Source organism: Lotus japonicus, chromosome 3 (assembly GCF_012489685.1).
Source record: "Lotus japonicus ecotype B-129 chromosome 3, LjGifu_v1.2".
Taxonomy (NCBI): domain Eukaryota; kingdom Viridiplantae; phylum Streptophyta; class Magnoliopsida; order Fabales; family Fabaceae; genus Lotus; species Lotus japonicus.
Window position 1 is genome coordinate 67604324 of NC_080043.1, and position 25616 is coordinate 67629939.

At 39.1% G+C, this 25616-nt stretch overlaps 1 long non-coding RNA gene across 1 annotated transcript; it reads right to left on the bottom strand.

The window, feature by feature from the left end:
• Positions 1-13826: 13826 nt before the first annotated feature.
• LOC130745430 (uncharacterized) lies at positions 13827-19445 on the bottom strand. Its single transcript, XR_009021747.1, has 3 exons — positions 18750-19445; positions 14759-15196; positions 13827-14674 (listed from the first exon to the last, which is right to left on the bottom strand). It is a non-coding gene; the product is annotated as an uncharacterized LOC130745430 (long non-coding RNA).
• Positions 19446-25616: the final 6171 nt, after the last annotated feature.

Consider the following 25616-nt stretch of genomic DNA (forward strand, 5'->3'; position numbering starts at 1 on the left):
AAGATCTAAACGCACTTCTGATCCAGCAAGGGCTGCAAGTCTCACCAGAACCTCACCCATCAGAAGCCCCAGTAAGGTAATTACTGAAAGCATTAATTCTGATTCTGCTTTAGTAGTTATACCTGAACAACCCCTGCCTATATCTACTTCCATGCATACCTTAACCCAAACAGCACCCACTCAACCTGAAACACAAACTCACACACAAGTTGAACCTCAAGCTCCTACTTCAACCATCCAACCAGCTACCACAGCCATCCCTTCCATTCCAATTTACACCTCTTCCACATCCATCCCAACTGAACCAGTACCTCCTTTCAATTCCTTCATTCAAGGCATTATTCAAAGTGAGGCAACTCTAAAAACCTTGGTTGAGCAATTCACTCCCAAGCCAGCATCCCCTCCACACACCTTTCTCATAACCCAAACTGGTGAGATCCCTGCTGAGAAAGAAAAGGAAGATGATGATGTCCAGATCCTTGAGTCGCCTTTCAATGTGAAGCCTCTTCAACAATTTGCTTCCAATTTTGAAGATCGGATTCCAGATGCTGCTGCGACCTCCTATGTGTCCTTGTCCAATTATTCAGCAGTCAACTCACAGGATCTGAGTTTCCCTTCACCTGAAAAGACTGTCACCTCAAGGCAAAGGCCGGATACTATCACTGAAGCTGAGCATATGGATGAATCAGATCACTCAGGCGTAGAGAAGGATCATGAGATTGAGTCCATTCCTTCTGAGCACATGGAAGAATCAAATGCTTCGAGCTCCAATGCTGCCAGAACTCCTCAGCCTGTTCTGACCCTGGCCACCTCCTTCCTTCCTCAGAATCTTCCTCAACTCATTCAGGAGTTTTCTGCAGAGGCCATCAGAAGGCTGAACTAGCTGTATCAGGTAACTGATAATCAGTTTGATGCCTCTCTTGTTGATAGTCTATGGTCTGCATTTGAGAGTTGGTCAGAAGGCAAAGGTCATGAACTTCAGAAGCAGCTTAGCAGGGAGAAAAGACTAAGAGTTCATGATGCATCTGAGAGGGCCTATGAGCAGAGGCAGAGAGTGCTGCACAAGGTGTGTGAGCCCATGAGACGAGCTATGGCTGAAAGACCATGTGTTGTCTCTGAATGTACTTCAGAGGATGTTGTGATGCTCTCAGCAGAGGAAGAAGAAGAAAGCACAGATGGTATAGTTATTCTGGAAGATGCAGTTGGTGATGAAGTTCAGAAACAAGGGCAGATTCACGTTGATACTGTTATGACTTCAGAAGCTGAAGCTGCCACTCATCCACAAGCATCAGAAGTTCCCACTTCTGTTCCAGCTCCAGAAGTTGCCATTTTAGCTACCCGGATTGACAGGATTCAAGATGATCAGCAGCGATTGTTTCAGATGGTTGAGCAACAAGGACAAGTTCAGTCTGAGCAGAGCAAGCAGATTGCAGAGTCCTCAAGCAAAATGGAAGCCATCATGAAATATCTTATGGACAATCTTCCTTCCACCTCCAAGCCCTGAATTTCTCATCTCTATCATGCATGCATTTATTCATTATGACTGAATTTATTTCATGTTGACCGTGTTAAGTTTTTCATTCTCTGATTCAATGCACCGTCCATTAGTAACTCACATGCTTTTATGATTGATAAGTTTTATGCATGGTTTTCTGTTACTTTTCTTCTTTATATTCACTGCGTTCATCTTCCCCTTCACATTCAATTCCATTCTTCTCTATTCTTATCTCCTCCAAATCACCATGACTACTGTCAATTTGATATCTGAACTCAAGACTCTGGTATTCGACCAAGTCTTTCCATGGAGTGTCAATTTATCTTCTTCTCAGATCTCTCACGCTCTTGACAAGATTGAGACTCTTCTGAACTGCTGGCTCACTTCTCATCAAACTCTCTGTCTTCAGAACCTTCAAGAAGTTCTGACTGACCTCCTGCGTCTGACCACTCGCCGGAAGGACGTTGAAGATCAGCTCCAGGGCATTTGCATGCTTCTGGAATATGAAGCAGTTAACGATGAAGCGGATCCAGAGGCGGTCCAGGAGACTGTTCACTTGAAGGAGGAACTGGCTACTCAGTTAGCCTCAATTGATACGGACATTCGTCCTCTTCACCTTCAACTTCTCTCCATGAAGAATTCTAGAGCTTTCCTATTTATCTAGGATTAGTCTTCTTCGTTCCTCTCGATCCTTTGTACTTCTTCTCCGTTCAGTAATAATAACATATTTTATTTGCCTCATTTCCTATTATTGTTATTGTTGATTTTGTTTTTCACTCTTTTTGATTATGACAAAAAGGGGGAGTACATAAAATGGTTTTGATAAACTTTTATGGTTTTGATAAACTTTTATATTATATAAAACCAGTAGAGGAGAACAAGTATCAATACTTATAGCACATAGATATTGTCAAGCGTCTCAGATAAGGAATACATTTTGAACTAATCTTGCTTCTGACGTCTTATTCCAATTATATCTAGACAAGACTCTATGTTATTATGTGATATACGCTAAGTTCTGAACCATCACTTCTGATGAGTATACATCTATTCAAGCGTAAAATCTGATCACATAACCAGACTCCGAATCTAAACTATTCACCAATTCATCAAGTCATAGATTCAGGGGGAGTCAGGGGGAGACCCTAGCTCAGAATCAGGTGCTGCCCTTGATTCAGAAAGAGCATAGCAAACTGTTACACAAGGATAAGTTTAATCTCTGATCTTTTCTCTCTTGTGTATTCAGTTTATTGTGTAAAAATTGTTCATCAAAATACTTGTTTTGTCATCATCAAAAAGGGGGAGATTGTAAGATCAAGGTTTGATCAGTGGTTGCATCTCTATGTTTTGATGATTAGAATTAAGGTTTGTGATGATGAACAATTGTGGTACCCTAACGTTTGTCTTTTTAAGTTGTGACAAACAGGTTCTGAATCTGACCCAAGCCTATTCGTTCAGAAGAAGAAGAACCAAGGGTTACTAAAAAGAGAGCTCATTATCCTACCATGTTCGTTCTGAACAGTGGCAAATACTTCAGAAGTTCTGAAGATGGAAGCTCTCAAAAAGATCTGAAGAACTCAAGTCAGAAGTTCTGAAGACCAGATGTTCCAGTGGAACGGTCCAGAAGCAGAAGACTCAAATTCTGAAGACTTGCAAGAAGTTGGTTCTGAAGACCCAAGCTATTCTAGCTCTGACGATCAGAAGTTCTGAGGAACTTGTTCAGAAGCAGAAGTTGCATGGTCAGAAGACTCCAAGCTTCAATCTGACGATGATCAGAAGCTTCACCTACATTCATCTGAAGCTCCTTGATCTCAAGTCAACCGTTGAGAGGACAGGTCGCTATCACAGTACAACATCGTACAAGTCTCAGTCTGTCCGTCACCTACCTTGTACAGCCTAGCAGTCTGATATTACAGAATTGCCACTCCAACGGATAAAACCCTAGCAACGGCTACATCACAAGTCTTGGAGTATATAAAGGCTGAAGAAAGAAGAAAGAAGCTAAGAAACTTTGCTGAAAATATTCAACAAAAACGAACCATTCTCTTAGCATTATTTCTTCACTGTTCTTAAACATCTGAGTTTACTATTCGCTTGTTAGAAGCACTCATTGTAAACCCGAAACCTTTTACATCATATTGTAAAGTTCATCAAGAGACCAAGGTTGGTCAGATCTTGAGAGGACTGAATCAAGGCTGATTCAGTATTTAGCTAGTCTTAAGAGGATCGGTAGATCAGCTTCTTAAGAGGATACTAGTGAGAAAATCAGTGTACTGTTAGTCACTTAGCAGGTTGCAAAGTGCAGTTGTAACACTCATTGATTTTAGTGGATTGCCTTCATCAGAAGAAGGAAGAAATCACCTTCACAGGTGGACTGGATTAGCTTGAGCTTTTATCTCAAGTGAACCAGGATAAAATACTCGTGTTCTTTACCTTCTATTATTCAGCACTTAGTTTTTATCCTTGAGTTTTGAAAAAGCCAAAAAGTATACCCGAGATACAAAAACTCTATTCAAACCCCCCCTTTCTAGTGTTTTTCGCACCTTCAGTGGAGAGTTTGAGAATGACAAGTTTGAGAGTCTGTTTGATTCCTATGGAATTGCACATGATTTCTCTTGTCCCAGAACTCCTCAACAAAATGGTGTTGTTGAGAGGAAGAACAGAACTCTTCAGGAGATGGCCAGAACCATGCTCTAAGAAACTAGCATGGCTAAGCACTTTTGGGCAGAGGCAGTAAATACAACATGTTACATTCAGAACAGAATCTCTGTGAGACCAATTCTGAATAAGACTCCCTATGAATTGTGGAAGAACATAAAACCCAACATTTCTTACTTTCATCCTTTTGGTTGTGTTTGTTATGTTCTCAATACTAAGGATAGATTGCATAAATTTGATGCTAAGTCTTCTAAATGTCTTTTACTTGGTTACTCTGAAAGATCTAAAGGTTTTAGATTTTATAATACTGACGCTAAGACTATTGAAGAATCTATTCATGTTAGATTTGACGATAAGCTTGACTCTGACCAGTCAAAGCTAGTTGAGAAGTTTGCAGATTTAAGCATTAATGTTTCTGACAAAGGCAAAGCTCCAGAGGAAGCTGAGCCAGAGGAAGATGAACCAGAAGAAGAAGCTGGTCCCTCTGATTCACAAACTCTGAAGAAGAGCAGAATCACTGCAGCTCATCCTAAAGAATTGATTCTGGGCAACAAGGACGAACCAGTCAGAACCAGATCAGCCTTCAGACCCTCTGAAGAGACCTTGCTTAGTCTGAAAGGATTGGTGTCCTTAATTGAACCCAAGTCCATAGATGAAGCTCTTCAGGACAAGGATTGGATTCTGGCCATGGAAGAGGAATTGAATCAATTCTCCAAGAACGATGTTTGGAGCTTAGTGAAGAAGCCTGAGAGTGTCCATGTAATTGGAACAAAATGGGTGTTCAGAAACAAGCTGAATGAGAAAGGAGATGTAGTCAGAAACAAGGCAAGGCTAGTTGCTCAAGGCTACAGTCAGCAGGAAGGAATAGACTACACAGAAACATTTGCTCCAGTAGCAAGACTAGAAGCAATCAGAATGTTGATCTCTTTCTCAGTGAATCACAACATAATTCTACATCAGATGGATGCTAAGAGTGCCTTCCTAAATGGATATATATCAGAGGAAGTCTACGTTCATCAACCCCCAGGTTTTGAGGATGAAAAGAAACCAGACCATGTGTTCAAGTTGAAGAAATCACTCTATGGTCTGAAGCAAGCTCCCAGAGCATGGTATGAGAGACTCAACTCATTCCTTCTGGAGAATGAGTTTGTAAGGGGTAAAGTAGATACAACTCTCTTTTGCAAAACTTATAAAAATGATATCTTAATTGTGCAAATTTATGTTGATGATATTATATTTGGTTCTGCTAATCAATCTCTATGCAAAGAATTTTCTGAGATGATGCACGCTGAATTTGAGATGAGTATGATGGGAGAACTCAAGTACTTTCTGGGTATACAAGTTGATCAAACACCAGAAGGAACATATATCCATCAGAGCAAGTACACTAAAGAACTTCTGAAGAAGTTCAATATGCTGGAATCTACAGTGGCCAAGACTCCAATGCATCCTACATGCATTCTGGAGAAAAAAGATGAAAGTGGTAAAGTATGTCAGAAGCTCTATCGCGGTATGATAGGATCTCTTCTATACTTAACTGCATCTAGGCCTGATATATTATTTAGTGTTCACTTATGCGCTCGTTTCCAATCAGATCCAAGGGAAACCCACTTAACAGCTGTTAAGAGGATCCTAAGGTATCTGAAAGGCACCACTAACCTTGGCTTGATGTATAAGAAAACATCAGAGTATAAGCTTTCAAGTTATTGTGATGCTGATTATGCTGGAGATAGAACATAGAGAAAAAGCACTTCTGGAAATTGTCAATTTCTGGGAAGCAATTTAGTCTCATGGGCAAGCAAGAGGCAATCAACCATTGCACTATCCACTGCAGAGGCAGAATATATCTCAATAGCAATTTGCAGCACCCAGATGCTCTGGATGAAACATCAGCTGGAGGATTATCAGATCCTTGAGAGCAATATCCCAATCTACTGTGATAACACTGCTGCAATCTCATTGAGTAAGAATCCTATCTTGCATTCAAGGGCAAAGCACATTGAGGTAAAGTATCACTTTATTAGAGATTATGTACAGAAGGGCGTACTTCTTCTGAAGTTTGTTGATACTGACCATCAATGGGCAGATATCTTTACAAAGCCCTTAGCAGAGGATAGATTTAATTTTATTCTGAAAAATCTGAACATGGACTTTTGTCCAGAGTGAAGATGGATCAGAACCTCTGACTATGATACTTCTTGATCAGAAGATGTCTAGTCCAGAAGGTAACTCAATCAGAGTGTGTGTACCCATTGGTACTGACTCTGAAGCTGAGACAGCAACACGTGTGTCAGTATTTCTGATGCATAGTTCCCTGTGCCCGTATGACAGTCTGTCATGTTGCGTGTAGATGTGCTTCTCTCCTGTGTGTGATATGTGTATTTACTGTTACCATCTATCTTTAATTTTCAACCGTTGATTTTAAATTACTTTTTGAATCAACAAAGGTTATTTGTCAAAACCCACTATACACACACGATCTCCTTCACTTTCGGTTTTTACTCTCTCTCTCTCCTGTATTTTCAAAACCGCTTACCCTCGACCTCTCTCTCGCTCTCTCTCTTCATCTTTCAACCTTCATCTTCTACCCAAAACCTTCAACCGCTCCAACAATGGTGAGACAAACCAGAAGAGATACTGCAGATGCAGCCCAGTTCCCTCATATGGTAGTGGGTTTAGCAACAGGTCAAAGGGGTCCTGAGAATCTGAATCAAGATCAAGGTCAAGCTCAAGAACAGATCATTCCGATTGCAGAACGGGGTTGTGCCGTTCACTGCGTATATACTCCTGAGGAACTTCAAGTACTGGCAGAATGGAGATTCGACCTCGACAATCTTGCTACAAATGGGTATGATCTTCGTCCTGAAGTTCGTGTTCAAGACTGGGAAAATTACTTCAACAGGCTTCTAGGACCGGTGTATGACAAATTGGTCAAGGAATTCTGGAAGCACGCCGACTGCGATGATACTCAAGTGGTATCCTACATTCTTGGAAGAAGGATAATAATCACGGAGAAGTCATTTGTGAAGTTGCTAGGTGCAGAAACTGCAAATGGGTATCGATTTCAACTGACAGAATCGAAGCTGAAACCCAACACCAAGAATACAATCAACAAAGCCCTGTACACCACCTACAAACAGGGCAAGACCGATTACAAGGTACTAGACCTTCATCCCAAGCTCAGAATCTGGCACAAGATTCTGCTCAACTGCATCAACCAAAGACCAAAGGGCAGTTCCCCAGACTACATCAACTTCAACCAGAAGGTGATGTTGTTTTTCATCCAAGACAAGAAGAAGATCTGCCTTCCCTACTTCCTGTTCTCATACCTGAAGGAATGTATCCGGAAGTCTAGGACTACTGCCTCCATCAAGTCCGCAATCAAGTATATCCCTTTTGGGAGATTGTTGTCTGATCTCTTCATTGAGAGTGGCCTCATTCAAGATCTGGTCAATGCTGGATGCACAGAGGATCTGACCACCATTGTCAGCGATGTCTTCACTGCAAATTCTCTGAAGAAAATGGGTCTAGTCAAGAAGAAGATTGCTCCTGCCCATGAAGACACATCTTCTGAAATCAGAAGTAGAAGGGTGCCTCTGAATGACTACCCTCTGTGGACACAGGCAGACAATCCTGAAGCTATTAGGTGCTATGTTGAAGACCTAAGGGCTCAAGGCTATGAAATTGATCTCGATGAATTCTTCAGAAGACTTCCGCCAGCTCCAGAGTTTCCTTCTCCTACCAAGAAGAAAGTTCAGAGGAAGATGATCTTAGAAGAATCCTCTGAGGAATCAGATGTCCCTCTGACCAAAGGGAAGAAGGCTGGTCAATCCAAGAGAAAACATGATGAAACCAGCAAACCAGATGATGATGATGATGGTGATAATGAGGATGGTCCTCCTTCTCCCAAGAAGAAGAAGAAGCAGGTCAGAATAGTGGTGAAACCTACCCGGGTGGAACCAGCTGCTGAAGTGATCAGAAGGATTGAAACTCCTGCCAGAGTGACAAGATCCTCGGCACAATCAAGTAAGTCTGCAGTTGCTTCTGATGATGATTTGAATTTATTTGATGCACTCCCCATCTCAGCCATGCTCAAACATTCTTCAAATCCACTCACTCCCATTCCTGAGTCCCAACCAGCTGCACACACCACCTCTCCACCACATTCCCCAAGGTCTTCATTTTTCCAACCTTCTCCAACTGAAGCACCTCTCTGGAATTTGCTCCAGAACCAACCATCTAGGCCAGATGAACCAACCTCTCCCATTACCATCCAGTATAACCCATTAACTTCTGAACCCATCATCCCTGAGCAACCAGAGCCCAATCAAACAGAACCTGGACCCAGAACCTCTGATCACTCTGTCCCAAGAGCATCAGAACGTCTGGCTCCCAGAACCACTGATACAGACTCTTCCACAGCCTATACACCTGTATCCTTCCCAACAAATGTTGCTGACTCTTCTCCCTCCAACAACTCTGAATCCATTAGAAAATTCATGGAGGTCAGAAAAGAAAAGGTGTCTACCTTAGAAGAGTATTATCTCACTTGTCCAAGCCCTAGGAGATATCCTGGCCCTAGACCTGAACGTCTAGTTGACCCAGATGAACCTATCTTGGCCAATCCCTTACATGAGGCAGACCCCTTGGCTCAACAAGCTCAACCTGTCCCTGACCAACAAGAGCCAGTTCAACCAGAACCCGAACCCGAACAATCTGTTTCTAATCACTCTTCGGTTAGATCACCAAATCCTCTGGTTGACACTTCAGAACCCTACCTTGGAACCTCTGAACATCATGTTCAATCCTTTAACATTGGCTCTCCACAAGGTGCCTCTGAAGCTCATAGCAGCAATCATCCAGCCTCTCCTGAAACCAACCTCTCCATAATTCCTTACACTCCCCTCCAACCCACATCTCTCTCTGAGTGCATCAATATTTTCCATCATGAAGCTTCATTGATGCTACGCAATGTGCACGGTCAGACTAACCTAAGCGAGAATGTTGAATATGTGGCTGAAGAGTGGAACCGTCTGAGCACTTGGCTAGTGGCTCAAGTTCCGGTTATGATGCAGCTTCTGAATACAGAGGGAAGTCAGAGGATCGAGGCTGCAAAGCAAAGGTTTGCTAGAAGGGTGGCTCTTCATGAACAAGAACAGAGACATAAGCTACTTGAAGCTATTGAAGAAGCCAAAAGAAAGAAAGAACAAGCAGAAGAAGCTACACGTCAAGCGGCAGCTCAAGTTGAACAAGCCAGACTAGAGGCAGAACGACTTGAAGCTGAGGCTGAAGCTCTTAGATGCCAAGCACTTGCACCAGTAGTGTTTACTCCTGCTGCTTCTGCTTCCATTCCAGCTCCTCAAGCTGCTCAGAATGTTCCTTCCAGCTCTACTCAGTCAAGCTCGTCCAGACTCGACATCTGGAACAAAGACTTGATACTCATGAGTCTATGCTAACAGACATGAAGGAAATGATGATGGAACTTCTGCGTCGATCTACTAAACCCTAGTCTTAGGATCTCTTCGTTTTTCTTCCTACCCTAGTTTTATTTTCTTTAAGTTTTATTTATTATTATTTTCTGTTATGTCTTTTCGTTATTTATTTTAGCGCATCATACATATATATATATCTGACATTATGTTTGCAAAATTTTCTTTATTCATCACAAACTGCATTTACATCATACATGTTTTTCTTTTCCATCACAATCCTAGAATGGAGGATCCCTCCTCATTCTTCTGCACTCCTGGCGCTGCTCTGATCTCTCCTTCTCCAGACGCTCCAGTGCATACTGGATGTTGTTGAGACTGTCTTTTAGCTCCAGAATCTCTTCTGAAGTCTTAAGCTTCTTTTCCAAGATCTCTTTTTCTTCCAGCAGCTTCAGTTCAAGCTGGCTGAGTTCTTGCACTTCCTCCACGAAGGCAAGAAATTCCTGGAAGTCTTTCTTCAACTCTGGACGCAGGTCCTCCTCCAGCAGTGTCCGTGTTAGCTCTGAGATGGTTGTTGTACCCTCTGGATGCCTAATATTGAGGAACAAGTCCTCCTCAAAGGCCTTCTTTCTCAGCTCTTCTAGTGCGATCATGCTTGATGCCATTTCTCCTTTTATGGTATTGTTCGAGTTATGAAGCTTACCCCATTCTCCATCGCTTTATATAGGCTTCACTCTCTCTCTGAAAGTTAATGCTCCTGCAGTTTCTCGAGGATAAGTTCTTGGTAACTGACCCTTATCTTTACTCCTTTGGCCGGTGGTAAACGCTCCTCTTTTCTGCATTAACTCTTCTCTTTACTTCGCCTAACTCTATTTCTTGCATCGTTTTTGTTAAAACTTAGACCTTCTCTAAGGGGGAGTACCTTGTACTTCAAGCTAAGTTTTTCACACCCCAAACTTTTTGCTTATGACAAAAAGGGGGAGTACACCCAGTTTTTGATGTGTAAGATGTGTTAGTGTGATTTATTTTTTCTTTTGGAGAATTAAGAGTTCCACGTTTATGACCATAGATGTGTCACTGGGCAAATACAAGGAATACATTTCACTTCTTCTGAAGTGATTTTAGTTTGACTCTGTTACCCAAGACTCTGATACCTTGTCCGTTGACTTTGATTACTTATGCGCTCTGATTTCTCTATTTTCATCTATGTCATAATATTTTTCACTCTGAACTCTTATATTATTTAGCTCAGAATCTAGACTTTACTAACGTTTTCATCAAGTATTAGATTCAGGGGGAGCTAAGCTCAGAATCAAGCAGTGACTTGGATTCAGATTGAGCAAGATAAACTATTCACATCAGGATAAGTCTGATTCTCTATCCCTAAGCTCTGAGTGAATTCAGTTTATTGTTTAAGAATTGTTCATCAAAAATCTTAGTTTTGTCATCATCAAAAAGGGGGAGATTGTAAGATCAAGTTTTGCTCTAGTAGTACAACTCTATGTTTTGATGATTACAAGTTAACCTTTTGATATGAACAATTGTGGTACTCTAACGTGTTTTTCTGAGTGTGCTATTTACAGGCTCTGACCTCTATTCAATCTCACACAAATCAGAAGCACTGTGCCTAAAGAGTGTCCCAAGCAACGCTTTCGCATTCACCATGTTCAGTATGAGCAGTGGAAAAGCTTCAGAAGTTCTGAAGTTATACAAACTCTGATGTGGACTCAGTCACTAGAAGTTCTGAAGATCCAGAAAGTCTGATAACCAAGAAACACTGAAGGTTCAGATGTTCTGATGGTGTAGAAGACTCTGAAGAACCAGAAGCTGATTAGTGAAATTCTGATGTCCAGAAGCAAGATACTCTGAAGACCATGTACTTCCCTCTGAGTTCAGAATCAGAAGATACAATGGTCAGAGGATCTGGGCTTTCCCTCTGACTCTGATCAACCGGCTTCACAAGTTCCAACATGAAGCTTTCTCCTGATCAGAAGTCTCCTAGGTTAAAAGGTCAAGTCGCTATCCAAGTACAAAAGCTACTGTACCTTCCTGACGACCTACCTAACAGTCTCAGACACAGCAGAAGCTGGATTTTCCAGAACTTCCCTCCAACGGTAGCATTTCCCATGCAACGCTCAACCCTAATCCTTGGAGTATATAAAGAGGCTGAAGACTGAAAGAAGCGGTTAGAAGCATTCACATACGCGCAAGACAAATTCAAATTCTTCTAAGCTTTCTTTCATCTAAAATTCAGTGTGTTTACTATTAGCTTTTTAGAAGCAAATCTCTTGTAAACATTTCTTTGATAAACAGTTTTTTTAGTTCCTTTAGGAGATCAAGGTTGATCGGATCCTAGAGAAGACTAAGAGAGTGAATCTTAGTGTGAGCTAAGTCAGTGTAATTGTTAGTCACTTGTAGGTTTCAAGTGCAGTTGTAACTCTTACCTGATTAGTGGATTGCCTTCATTCTAAGAAGGAAGAAATCACCTTAACGGGTGGACTGGAGTAGCTTGAGTGATTTATCAAGTGAACCAGGATAAAAATCCGTGTGTGCTTTTCTATCTCTTATTCTTAGCACTTAAGTTCTCGAAAGATTTGTCAAAATCTTTGAGGTGGAAGTTTTATCTTGAAAACGTTATTCAAACCCCCCCCCTTTCTACCGTTTTTCATACCTTCAGTCACTTCCTCTTGAAGTCCTGCATTAATCAACATTAGGTTAGCTTTTTCCATAACATCAACATTATTAAACTTACTTTGCCATTCCTCCAGATCTTCCTTCAGCTTAGTGCTGAGCTCTTTCAACCGTTCATTCTGAGAAACAAGTTGGTCTATCTCACTTTGCTTTTCTCTTACAAGTTTGCATGCTTCTTCCCACTTGTTGTGTAGCAGCTTGTAAATTTCAGCCAATTCCTCATCAGAGATGTCTTCATCACTCGTCTCAGACTCACAGATAGTTCCAGAGAAAGCATTGACTTTGTTTGCAGATATCTCCTCCTCATCTTCAGTGTCTTCATCTGACCAAGTTACCATCATACCTTTCTTTTGCTTCTTTAGATAAGTGGCACATTCAGACCTGATGTGACCATATCCTTCACATTCATGACATTGAACTCCTTTGTTCTGAACAGGTCTTTCTTCTTCCTTGGTCTTCCTCTGAGAATTTGAAAACTTGGGTTTGTTATCGAACTTCATGTCCTGGGCATTAGGTCTGGTTCTTTTGTCAATTTTCCTCAAAGCCCTGTTGAATTTTTTTGCTAGCATAGCCAGAGCCTCAGAGAAGTTTTCACCCTCACAGTCTTCATCATCACCTTCATCAGTGTTAGACACAAAAGCAATACTCTTATTCTTCTTCTCAGATTTTCCACTCAGTTTCAACTCAAATGTCTGCAAAGAGCCAATAAGTTCATCAACCTTCATGTTCTCAATGTCTTGAGCTTCCTCAATTGCAGTGACTTTCATAGCAAACTTCTGAGGAAGAGATCTCAGAATCTTCCTTACAAGTTTCTCATCTGACATAGGTTCTCCCAAAGCAAATGAAGCATTAGACAAGTCACGGACACGCTTGTGGAATTCTGAAATAGTCTCTTCTTCAGTCATCATCAAATTTTCAAATTGAGTAGTAAGCATCTGAAGCTTTGACATCCTTACTCGAGTAGTTCCTTCATGTGCAGTTTTCAGAATCTCCCAAGCATCCTTTGCCACAGTACATGTATTGATCAGCCTAAACATATTCTTGTCAACTCCATTAAAAATAGCATTTAGAGCCTTTGAATTTCCAAGTGCAGCTTCATCTTCAACACTGGTCCATTCTTCTTCAGGTTTTTTCACAACAGTAGTAGAGGTGCCTTCAACCTCAGCCTTAGTGGGGTGCTTCCAACCCTTGACAATAGCTTTCCAGGTCTTGTTGTCAATCGATTTGAGAAAGGCTGTCATGCGAACCTTCCAGTAGTCATAGTTAGTACCATCCAGAATGGGTGGCCTATTGACTGATCCTCCCTCCTTGTTATCCATGAGAACTTGAATAAAACTCCCTAGAGCTCACCCAACCAGAACAGGGTGCCTGCTCTGATGCCAATTGTAATTCAGGTTCCCTCTGATACGATTGTCCTGCACGATGCTGGAACAAGAGGTTCGACAATCGCTTAAAAGTAAAATAGAACTTAACAACAAAACAATAACACACAGAAGTTGTTAACCCAGTTCAGTGAAAAACTTTCACCTACGTCTGGAGGGTTTGCACCCAAAGAAAGGAAATCCATTATCTCAAGATTCAGGAATTACAGACACTCATGAACAACTCAGTTCATAGTTCACTTCCTAATCTACCCAGTGTATTTCTACTTAGAATCTCAACCTAAGTATGAGAGCTCCTCTCAATTTCTCTCAATCACTGCCACAGTGATTGGTAAACACAATGAACAAGTAGAGTTTGAACGCAATCAAACAACACAGAATCTCTCTTTGCTTTATAGAATCAGTGAGCAAAGACAGATTCACAACTAACAAAGGACAAAGCACAATTAACAGATCCTAAAACACACGATCTCTCTCTATCAGCTTCGACGCCTTCACGTTTTAGGTCTTCATCCTTTTATAGACTTCAGCAACGGTAGCATGGGCTTTAGGGTTGGCACGGGCTGAAGAAACAGATTGCAGTAACAGCAATTCAAAACGCAATCTTGATAGATTCGGTTTTTTATTGCACAAGTAAAGATAGAAACCAATCTTTTAACAAAGATTGTTTCAACAAATAACAACCCAACAAATAAACCCTTCTGGAATAGCTACTTGCTCCTCAAGTAACTCAAAAACATATCTTCAGTAAATCTTCAGAGGGCCCACAACATAAACACAAGCTGAGGACTGATGCCCTAGCTTCACGAGGTCAGATGCCACGGCATCTGCTTCGACAATCGGTTGTTTAGACAAAATGCATGGCAACATGTTCCAACAAATAACTCAACTATTCTTGAGCTGTAATTCTTACCCCACAGAAGCCTTCTTTTTTCTTTTTGGGTCAAAATGTGAAATGTTGTTTATGTACAGCCCAGATATTGGTAGTGGACTCAAATCTAATAATAGCATGTGGATTTCTACAGAAAAAAGTAAAACGGTGGTCACTGGTTAGTCTTTGCTATTGAGCCACCTCACTAAAAATCACAATTGGATAGACTTACAGATAAAATTCACAAGGCCACCTTTCGAATTTCTCCCCTTCCTCTCGTGATGCCTTGAAAACCACTAGCTGTTGGAGCCTTGGAGGTGATGGTGAGAATCGTCGTGATGATCACAAAATAACTGGCTTGCGGAGCTTCTTCCCGGAATGTGGCAGAATTCTATGTTATTTGCTCCAATTCCCAATTTAGTCAATTCTCTAGTGGACTAGAACTAACTAGCTATGCTTAGTCAATCCTTATCCTTTTAAGTTACTGTTTTAGTCTCATCTTGTTGCTTTACCGTTAGTATATTGTAGTATATTACATTTGTGGACCATGTCTAGCGAGTCAGATGAATTTGGGTCCTTAAGTATATTTGTTAGCCCACTCCTCTGCTACTAAGACACTCCACTTGTATCTTTTCCCCTTCATGGTGCCTTGGCAATCTCATTTGGCTTTCTTCAAAGAAAAAAAAAGATAAAATTCACAAAATAAACCATGCATTAAAGGAAATAATGCATTCATTAAACTAAAGTTTTAGTGTTTAAGTCTTAATCTTAAATTTTAATGCCTTAATTAAATTAAACCACAACACTTGCAACCGCGGCCACAATTATAATTTTAAACCCTGAGCATACGTCATGTGTGGGCAGTTAGATTAAGGCTTAACTTTGCCCAGACTCTACAAAAATTATGGTTCCACCACTGATAATAATGTGTGTGATTGAATTTCATATAAGAAAATAAGATATTTTGTAGTTTACATGATACACGTACTTGCCTCTTCTGATTGATTACACCATAAGACTAAGAACTGTTTAAGGCATATGCACCAGTTTAAGGCTAATTATATCTCAGCCAAATTATGATAAGTTAACATTGAATCTGTTTCAAGATTCTGTTTATAACTAATAGAAGTGGTTATCATAACTAGCGTCTGAATCCTTTACGGTTGTGGCTGCCCCGCTTCACTTTCTCACTGCTTAAATACATAAATTTCCACTGGATGATTCATTCATCGATTTCATTTTCTCTGGTTTTCAATATTCACATTTCGCATACATTCTCCTTTGTTTTCTAAAACTCGTTTCCAGTTTTGTCCAATTTTTTATATTCACATTTCACATACATTGTCCATTATTTTCTGAAACCTGTTTCCAGTTTTCTCCAGTTCACATTTCACATACATTATCCTCTGTTTTCTGAAACTCGTTTATAATTTTTCTCTCTGTTTGTTCTAGTTGCAATCATTGATCCTGAACTATCCCTTGATTTGACCAAGAAACCTGAACCACCGATTGATTTGATTAAGAATATGTTGGGTCCCATTACTGATTTTGAAGCGTAATTTCCCCTTTATTTTTCTCTTGTCACATTGACAGAGGACAATTTCCTCCAATGGCGTTTGCATGTTGAGGCGGTTTTTTTATAAGCCAATAAATTTTATTCAACTTTAGCACAAGGGGTGTCAAACCCAAATACAAAGAGGAAAAAGATAAAGATAAAAAAGAAACTAATCTAGAATGTCAAAACAATACAAATAACATGGTCAAAGGCCACCCCTACAACACAACAAACAGATGAAACCAAGACCACAGAACTATCTCACCAACATGACAAATCCCAATAAAAACACGACATCTACCCTACAAGCTTCCCATCAAGGTGACAAAACTGAGAGACAAGCCACTGGATTCGTCTTCCATTCAAACAAAGAGTTGTGATAGCCTCCTACCTTTGCCTTAATCCAATGCCAAAAACGAGTCGGTGACCAAAGGACATGAGTTATACAACTTTTTGATCAACAAGGGAACACCTCAAGAATCTTCTACGACAGAGGATCTTACGCGTTGGGAGAAGAAGAACAAATTGATGTTGTGCTGGCTTATCTCCACCCCGTCGACGAAGGTTCTCAACAGAGTGGTTGGTTTCACACCGAAAAATTCGAGCGATGTCTGGCATGCGAGTTTCTTTACCTAACAAGCCCGAGCAAAAGCTAGAGCTCTGCAGTCTACACTTTGACATGCTACCAAGAAACGCCAAGAGTTTGTTTTTTCCTATCTTTGCCTAATCAAATCTATGGTGCAAACTAGGGCTGAGTAGCGGGCGGTTTCGGTCGGTTTCGGGCTCATTTTGGCCCAACCGACCAAAACCGAAATGTTAATAATGTGAACCATGACCGACCGTGGTTGTTATCGGTTTTGTCGGTTTCGGGCCACTGGACACTGGACAGGCATGCACGCGGGCCTATGCTTAAGTTCATTGAAAATTAAAATTTAGTCTCTCTCCTTCGGTCGAGTACAGTTATCGATGGGTCTAAATTATTGAAACCGACACCGACCGCAAAAACCTATACATAACTGTTTTAATGACCTGAAGACCCGTTAACCCGTAAAGATCTGCCCGCATGTTAGATTTGGTCACTTGGTATGTTGGGTTCGGGTCTGTTCGATTATTATGCTCAGTCTAGTGCAAACTCTGACTTTGGCAGGAAAATAGATTTCGTCTGAAGAACAGATAAATGCCATCCTCAATGGGCTTTCAGCAGACTATGATGTTGTTGTTGCACTTGTTAATGCTAGAAGGGTTTTGCATATGGAACCAGATCAGGACCAACTTGTTGAACCCTACCCTTTTTATTATTCTGTTGGACGGCCATGAAGCCCGTATTAGCCGTAGAAGACCTACCCTCGATTAGATTTACCTCTTTTTGGTTACTTTGTTTTTGTTTTTTTTTTCTGAATGTTTGCTATTGATACATTGGTTAATTTGTTTTTTTTTTTCGGTTACTTGCTTCTCAATCTTGATTGTACCTCTTTTTGCTTACTTTTTTTTTTTATAGAATTTTTGCTATTGATACATTGAAATGATCAATAGTATACAGGTTAATAAGCAATAAATGGTGTATTACATTGTCCATATTATTTATTTTAATTAGTATATGCTTTTTACTTGAATTATTAGTTTCATTTTCATATTAACATTCAGCATGGGTTCATGGCTTCTTCTTCAATCAGCAGGTGACTGGTCTGATCAATTGAATTGTTTGGGTTTTTAATAGTTTTATGCAAAAAAAAAGGATGTGGATCACATTATTTGTTTCATCTCACATTCGAATTTTAATGCTAGCAAGTAATAACATTCTCTTTTCTACTCTTCCTTTTATTTGTTCAAATTTATTGTTCCTGCCAAGTACATAGATGTAAGACCCAGGATTTTAGAATTAAAATAAATAATTAATTTCCAGCTCACGCGTAGGATTCTGTGTAAGCGTGAGAGGAACTTGACTTGTGTTTGATATTTGATTAGTGTTATGAAGAAGAAAGTTCAGAAAATGACTAAGAATAGTTCTACAGTCGCTATAGGTTATAGCACGAGTCTTATTCGCTTCCGCCTTAGGGCGAAAACGTTAGTAAATGGCTAATCTGCTCTTAAAGCACTGTAGAAGCGGAATTCCAAAAATATTCAGAGGAATATAAGAATTTCTCTTATTCATTTCCATGACGAGTGTTTCGACACCAAACCCTGGACTGTACGAACGATCGATTTCAATTCTCGGAAGTTTGTCGAAACCGAGTTCTTGATAACTCAAGAACCTTGAAACGAACTGTAGATGAAGACTTTTATATTCGGAGCTTCAAACCTATATGCCAAAGTCAGTCAACAACATCTCGTGACTTCATTAGTCACTCGATCAACAACTTCTGATCCAATAATTAAGTCAAAGTTATCACATGCTACTCATAATTTCAACAAGCATACGCCTTATAGAACATGCATACTAAATCATCAATATTTAAATATCACGAACATCAGAGCATCAACAATAACCAATGGTCGAAGCTCTAGAAAATGTTTGGCAAAACCTCATAAAACGTTTGACAATAGCAAGTATATATCACAATGAAACATGTTAACTTCGAAATCAAACTAAACACCTTCATCTCAAACACAAGCAGTGCAATTAAAGCAGGCAAGACTCAAGGACACTTCTATACTGAGTTACCCTTACCTTCGTGAGTAGTAGTGCATAGAAGTTGCGAACCTCGTGACCTTTCAAATCTCAGAAAATTAATCGCATTCAGAAATGCTATGCTTCTAGATTCTAGCTTCCGCTCCCCAAGACTCAAGAATCTCCTCACACTCAAGACCAACACTTAAGAATTTTCACTAAAAACCCATCCACTCACGACTAGTGTTTTTGTCAGTAATATGACTTTTAATGTTTTGTGTGTGTATTATCCTTGAACCATTTTGTTGCATCTATATATATATATATAGAGACGTGAAAGTTTCAAGCTTTGGAGTGGAGGGATCATCAGCAAGTGCCACGCCTAATCATGTGTAAGGAGGAGGTGGAATGCTAAGACATTAGGCTTGCTTTGTCATGGCTTGAAAAGCTGGTGGTGGAAGAAGCAACGTGCAGCAAGGTGTTGATCATGCAGCAATAGGGACGTGGAGTGCTTGCAGGTGGTTGTAGCATGCAATAAGCATGAGGTGTTACTTGGAGAAAGAAAGGAAGCATTTTACCCTCTGATGAAGGAAATCAAAACAGACTTACTTGGAAAAATGGAAATCAATCTTACTTAATTGTCTTACCATACGTTGAACTGGTAAAGTAAAGTATTGAAAAAGAAATGAGAGGAAAAGAATTGAAATGGTTAAGTATAGATTGATTTTGATATTATAAGATTTAATTCATAGAGCTATAGAAAAAATATAGAAAAAATATAAGGAAGATGAATCATTATCCTAAAAATTATTAGGGATTCTATGATATAATTTAAAATCACTTTAAGTAAGTTTAAGTGATCAAAGAACAAGTGTTAACTCAAATATTATTATTAAGTTACATAATTATATATATATTCAAATCACGAAAACAATCAATATTTTCTTCTCCTTCTTTCTATGTAAGTCACTTACGTGACTCTTCCTTTTCTTTCTTTTTCTTTTTAATAAAAATTCCATATCCGGTCACTTACGTGACATTATTTTTTTTATTGTATTTTTTTTATTTATAAATCCTTATAATAAGAAATTAATTAATAATAGAAATGACACAAACATTTTTCACAAAATGAAACATATATCGTGTATGAACATCGGAGAAATCCAATTCTTGTTCTAATCCTAGTAAGGATTTTGTGATGTTCCTACGGCGAAGCACTGTTAACAAATTTCTCAGAAAACGAACAAATCTTATGATGTCGTTCTGAAACACATCATGGCAAAGATTAACTCATCTAACATGAGTCATCTTATATAAAACATACAAGCACAATAAACACATCAACTTAAGCTTAATAGCGTTTATCGTCCTTAAGCCAATAAATAACTAGTTAATTAAACGCTTAATCTATCCGGGTCTTACACAATCCTATAATACAGGAGTAATCTTTTTTTGAAAAGAACTAAACACAACATCGCTAAAACGAATACACCTGCCACTTGTTTGATAAAACACTTCAAGCATAGGTTTGGAAACATAACATAACCTTAATTAAATAACTCGTTCCCGACATACAGTAATAGTTATTTACAACATCATAAGAAGGGTTCAAAATAAGTGCGCATATTTAGACGGTGGCGAAAACAAGGTTTTAATAACAGAGTTTTCAGATGGCGAAGAAGACTTATACATAGTCTACAAAAAGAAATTTAAACTGCTTCTCTCATCGCTACTCTGACGCCTACAATCCCCTGTCTCCAACTCAAACATAGCTAAATTTCGGCGGAAGGACCTCCATTGCCTAATTGCGTTAAGCGCCCAAACAACAAGTAGCAAACAGAAAGGGTTAACTTCATGCAATTACTTCACAAAAAAAAGAAAAGCATGTTATTTCAACTTAAGTGCATAACATTGCACATGAGCTAGCAACTTAATTCAAGATAGATAACATATATCCAACAACATGAAATCAAATCATATATCAATAAAATTAATAATATGGATTTAAATCAGATATAAACAAAATCAACGACATAAAATTAAATTAGATATAGACATAATCAAATGTTAGTGCCCTATAATGCGACTATATGCTGCTACCAAGATGGATCGATCAATAACGTCTCACAAGACGGGACAATCACGTGGGACAATCACCACCATACCGCCACTTAGCGCCTCAAAGGACGGGACAATCACCACCACATTGCCACTTTAGGACATCTCGAAAGATGGGACGATCCCGTGGGACAATATCCACCACATCGCCACTTTATAACGCCTCGAAAGACGAGACAATCACGTGGGACAATCACCACCACATTGCCACTTCAAGTTCAAGCCCCATATGCCAAAGTTAGTCAACAACATCTCATCAAGCTCAGTGGTCACTTAATCAACAATTTCAAGTCCAATAATCAAGTTAGAGTAACCACATGTTATTCATATTTCCAACAAGCATAAGTCAATTCAATTATGCATACTAACTCATAAAGTAGATCATTAAGCAATGAAAAATGGCATAAGCCCAAGAAAAACAAAGGCGTAAGCCTTAAGTTTAACAATGGCTGAAGCCTCATAAAACATTTAGCAGAAGCCTTAGAAACGAAAGCGTAATATATCACAGTAAAACATGTCAACTTCGCAATCAAACTAAACACCTTCATCTCAAACACATGCAGTGAAATTAAAGCAGGCAAGACTCAAGGACACTTCTATACTGAGTTACCCTTATCTTCGTGAGTAGTGGTAGTGCATAGAAATTGCGAACCTCGTGATCGACTTTTTAGATCTGAGAAAATTAATCGCTTTTATAAATACTATGCTTCAAGATCCTAGTTTCCTCTCCCAAACTCAAGGATTTTCACCAAAAACTAATAAGATAAAACCATTGTATGCCAATTCTTTCTCATTTATATTCTCTCAATGTGTCTTTTTTTCAAGTCCTTCTCGTTCTATTTATATGCTTCAGCTAGCAGGAGGTGGCAATGGACCATGCATGCACCTAAGCTGGAGGTGTGGAACATGCACCAAGGGACCATAACGTAGAGGCTTTGGAATTGAATAATATATATGCATGCAAGTTGAATTTGGAACACGTAAGGTATGTACGTGTTGCACGTGGCTTTTCCAAGTCATGACTAAGGCAACCTACAGATATTTTTTGGTGGTGCTACAAAGGTTAAAAATGAACAATGGATATGAGTTAATTTGAATAGTGTAGGATTTAACTCATGGAGCTATAGAAAAAATATTAGGAAGATGAATCATTATCCTCAAAATTATTAGGGACTCTTTGATATAAATTAAGATCACTTTAAGCAAGTTTAAGTGTTCAAGAAACAAGGTATCAAAAGAGCACTATTGTTAAGTAATATATTAGTATATATGTAAATTAATTCTTCAAGTTTACTTTCTTCTTCTTTTTCTATTTATTAAGTCACTTACGTGACTCTTATTCTTCTTCTTTTTTTTTTTCTTTCTAAACTTTCAAAAAAAATTTATTTTCTTTATTTGCTTAGAAAATAACAATAATATTAATAATACACTCATTTATATAAACACACAAGGCACAATTAACAAATCAACTTAAGCTTAATAGCGCTTATCGCTATTAAACCAATAAATAACTAGTTAATTAATCGTATAAATTATACGGGTCTTACATTATCTATGGGCCGAAACCCAAAACAAGCTGGCAACGTGTCATAAACAACTAAGGAAATGGGCATTCCAAATCTATTCTTCGCCAGAGTGTCAGCAGCACCATTAGACGTGACTATATATCCACTCTCCCTATTTTGATCTCACCTGCTCCCTTCTTCATTTCAAATTCCTTTTTCTCCAATTGAAACGTTGATTTCTTAACATCAACTAATAGATATTAAATCATATTCCATCTTGTGTCTAGAAAAATAACAGCTAAAAAAAACTATCCAAAACTTGAAAACAGAGCATTTGACTTCAATTTAGAACAATCTTAAAGAATTATTCATTCTTGAAATTTTTACATAATGATCTAATGTCATTAAAGGACTATCTTTGGCAAAATCAAGATCTAAGGTCATTGTGGCTCTCTATATCTTCAGCATTGAGAGGTTTTATTAATTATGACATGTTTGCGACTATATTTCAAGCTTCATTGTGTTCTGGACTCCTAGCACAATAAAGAAGAGGTGACGAAAGTTTGAAACTTGGGCCATCGACTGGTTTTTATCTAACTCTCAATTCAAGGGTTTTAGCAAGGGTAGCATAGCAGGATAAAATATATTTCATTCTTCTTCCTCATTTCGCTGTTTAAAAATAAAAAATATTAATAAAAAGTCGGGTGGTGTCTTTGAGATCATAACAACATCTCCAATGCAGGTGCTTTAGACTACTTCTTAGTTTAAGATTCGCATCTTATAAGATATCAACTATTGGAGAAAGCTGAGGTGAAGAATTATAGTAAATATAAGGAAAACTCCAAATAACCCTTAAATGCAGATAATTCATGAAAATAAATAATATTGTTCATAATTGTGATTGATTAAGTCATTTATTTGATTTGTTGACTTCCTTATTAGTTGGAACTTTGTGTACTGATTTGGTGATTATGCTCCCATGAATTCTCTGCATTAAAGGGTCATTTGCAGTTTTTCTTATCAGTATTGTAATTCACATAATTTGGGCATGATTGGTAGACAAGTATAAAGTCATATAGCTACGCTCACAACACAGGCGGCGCCATCAACCACCACTCCTTCATAGACACACCGCGACCATCTCCTTCCTCTCCCTGACATAGTCGTGCCACCACACTTTCCCTTTCTCCCAATCGCGCAACCACCGTCATCGCCTTAATCCCATATCTGTGACACCATCACCTCCTCCTCAATTCGTGCTGCCACTGCTCCTCTCCTACATTTCAGAATCGATGTCGTTGAAGGTGCGAAAAACACTAGAAAGGGGGGGTTTGAATAGAGTTTTTGAACAAAAGATTTCCCCTTTTTAAGTTTTGACAAACTTAAAGATAAAAGCTAGGTGCTAAAGAATATGAAATAGAGCACACAAGTATTTTATTCTGGTTCACTTGAGATAAAAGCTCAAGCTAATCCAGTCCACCCGTGAAGGTGCTTTCTTCCTTCTTCTGATGAAGGCAATCCACTAAAATCAATGAATGTTACAACTGCACTTGCAACCTGCGAAGTGACTAACAGTACACTGATTTTCTCACTAGTATTCTCTCAAGAAGCTGATCTTCCGATCCTCTCAAGACTAGCTAAAACACTGAACCAAACTTGATTCAGTCCTCTTAAGATCCGACCAACCTTGGTCTCTTAAGGAACTTTACAAAGTATTTGTATAAGATTTTGGGTTTACAAGAATTTCTTCTAAAAAGCTAATGGTAAACTCAGATGTTTAAGAACACTGAAGAAATATTGCTAAGAGATCGGTTAGAATGAGTTCAAGAGTATCAGCAACGTTTTTCTTCTTTTCTTTCTTCTATCTTCAGTCCTTATATACTCCAAGGCATTTGATGTAGCCGTTGCTAGGGTTTTGCCCGTTGGAGTGACAATCTTGTAATATCAGACTGCTAGACTGAACGAGGTAGGTGGCGGGCAGGCTATGACTGTACGATGTATACTATGACAGCGACCTGTCCTTTCACCAGCTGACTTATGATCTGGAGTGCTTCAGATGGACGTTGATGAAGCTTCTGATCAGAGTCAGACGGAAGCTTGGATCCTCTGACCTTGCAACTTCTGCTTCTGGACATGTTCCTCAGGACTTCTGAATGCCAGAGCTAGAATAGCTTGGGTCTTCAGAACCAACTTCTTGCAGGTCTTCAGAACTTGAGTCTTCTACTTCTGGACCGTTCCTTCTGGAACATCTGGTCTTCAGAACTTCTGACTCCGGTTCTTCAGTACCTCTTGAGAGCTTATATCTTCAGAACTTCTGAAGGATTTGCCACTGTTCTGAGCGAACATGGTAAGCTTTACAACTCTCTTTTGGCTACCCTTGGGTCTTTATCTTCTGATTGAATAAGCTTGGGTCAGAATCAGAACCTGTTTGTCACAACTAAAAGAGACAAACGTTAGGGTACCACGATTGTTCATCATCACAAACCTTAATTGTAATCATCAAAATATAGAGATACAACCACTGATCAAACCTTGATCTTACAATCTCCCCCTTTTTGATGATGACAAAACAAGTATTTTGATGAACAATTCTTAGACAATAAACTGAATACACAGGAGAGAAGAGATCAGAGTTAAAACTTATCCTTGTGTAACGGTTTATGTTACTCCTTTTGAATCTAGGATTGCACCTGATTCTGAGCTGGGGACTCCCCCTGAATCTATGACTTGATGAGATGATGAAGAGTCTAGATTCGGAGTCTTGTGATGTGATCAGAAGATACGCATAGAAGAAAGTATACTCATCAGAACTTGATGATTCAGAACTTGCGTAGATCACTTGGAGACATAGAATATTGTCCAGATGGATTGGGATAAGCGTCAGAGGTGAGTTTGTTCAAAAGATAAAAAAAATGTATTCCTTGTTTTAGGACGCTTTGGCAATATCTATGTGCTATAAGTATTTAATGCTTATTCACCTCAACTGGTTTTAAATTATATAAAAAACTTAAAGATAAATCAAAAAACCATTTTATGTACTCCCCCTTTTTGTCATAATCAAAAAGAGTGAAAAACTAAAAACAATAACAGCCAGGAATTAGCGCAGATAAGATCATGTTATTATTAATTGAGTAAATTGAGTATAGAGGATTATAAAACACTAGGAGAACTATTCCTAGATATATAAGAAGACATGGGATTCCTTTATAGAAAGTAGCTGAAGGTGCAGGGGACGAATGTCCTGATCAAGGGAAGCTAACTGGGCAGCCAGTTCTTCCTTCAGAACTTCACTCTCATTGATGAT